We start from the raw sequence: 1804 nt of genomic DNA on the forward strand, positions 1-1804 counted from the left end.
CCTAGTTTCATTAAAAAAAAGCTTCACTGGAGCATCCCGGTCAGAGGCAGCTTCAGATATAAACACTGACTAAACAAGCAGGTCAGATAATTATTTAATCGGCTCTGATTAAACAACAACTTCTGATTCGATGCGCAAAATGTAGCATCCATGCTAGCTCTGTAAACAAACAAGCCAGCTGATGAGACTTTTACTGCGCATGCGTGTCACATCAGTGCTGTGGAGCGTTCACACAGGGGTCTGATGCAGGTCACATTTAAAATGTAATGTGAACGTTCACACAAAAAGATCGGATTTTTTCAAAAAATCGGAACTGAGCATTAAGACCTGCAGTGTGAACGTAGCCAAAGTGCCAAATGACCTTTAACTGCATGTTTAAAACTAATAATAACTTTACCCAGTGAACAGGTGCAATATTGATAACCACCAACAATTTAGAGGGGCATTTCACTTTTTACGATTTAGTGATAGGTCTACTCATAACCAAAAGGAACAGGGTGTCATGCAGCTTTCAGAACACAAAATGACACTGTGTTATGGTGACAAAAAATAAAATAAAACAAAAAACATTTGTCAATTTTGTCAATCTGCACGTAATTATTAAAGCAAAAAAAGGTCTACAGGTTCCTTCCGACCCTGGTACCACCTCATTATCTAACACTTCCTACTTACTAATTAAAGTGAAAATTTTAATAAGCACGAAATTTTTATACTATTCAAAATATAATAAATTCAGTTTAAACATGCTGTAGATTATGCCTTTAAATCAGTAATGTATTTCCTAAACTATACACAACTGTTTAGAGTGGACTCAAAATAAATACTGATTTGAGTAAAGATTTTAGATTTCATTCATAATTTCCCAGCAGCACCTTCATCATCATCATCATCATCATCATCACCACCACTCACCTGAGCCACAGAACTCTGTCCCTACCTGCTGCTGACCCTGACTCTCATCAGCTCCTGCATCACCTGAAGATGGATTAAACATTAGGTTTTTTATTACCTGCTGAAGTCAGTCAGCTTTAAAAAGTCAGAAAATATCATGAAATGTGATCATTAAATAACAGATCTGGTCTGGTTTCATCAGAGATTGTGAGTCAACAGTGTCATCATCTGATTATTAAAGTTTTCAAACATGAACCAAGCTTTGTTTTATGCTTAAAATATTCCGATAATAAAAAATCTACTCTCATTATGTGTTAGAATGCAATCGTTTTATACTTTAATAAAAACACCCAATAATCTTCTGATGTGATCATGTTATTCTAGCTGATAATAATATCACCAGCTGATCACTCTGTACTTTAGAACAGAGATTGTTGACCTATGGGCCGCAGCCCAATTGTGGGCCGTGAGCGCCACCTTGAGGGCCTCAAAAGAACAATAATTTTTAACTTTGGGCCGCAGGGGGCCGTGGGACCACATTGATTTTGAATAAGGTGCAATACACTTTCTCACCGCTAGTAGCAGTAGTGCACCACTCAGATGTTTAACAACTTTTATAATATGTAGAAGAAGAACTTAGAAACATGCCGAAAATGGAAACTTATTTTAAATGAAAAGTAGAAGCAAAAATGAAAGTAACTCGTCAAAAAACACCAAAGTTTGTCACTAATATGAAGAGCAGCTTCTGTTTTTACCATGCAATATTTTAAAAGTTCAAAACATTATCACAGTTGCAGATACAACTATATTTTAATTTGCACTTTAAATTAATTCTTGTAATTTATTTTTTTACATTTTGAATGTATCTTAAAGAAATTTTAAACTTGTCAAAAAGCTGTTGTTATTGTTAGTC

At 35.1% G+C, this 1804-nt stretch overlaps 1 protein-coding gene across 1 annotated transcript in view; it reads right to left on the reverse strand.

Annotated features, from left to right (window-relative positions):
* LOC106521543 (structural maintenance of chromosomes protein 6) overlaps nt 1–1804 on the reverse strand; it is a gene marked incomplete at its 3' end in the record, with an annotated part of 65483 nt that overhangs the window by 38753 nt on the left and 24926 nt on the right.

This window comes from Austrofundulus limnaeus, unplaced genomic scaffold (genome assembly GCF_001266775.1).
Source record: "Austrofundulus limnaeus strain Quisiro unplaced genomic scaffold, Austrofundulus_limnaeus-1.0 Scaffold111, whole genome shotgun sequence".
NCBI lineage: Eukaryota > Metazoa > Chordata > Actinopteri > Cyprinodontiformes > Rivulidae > Austrofundulus > Austrofundulus limnaeus.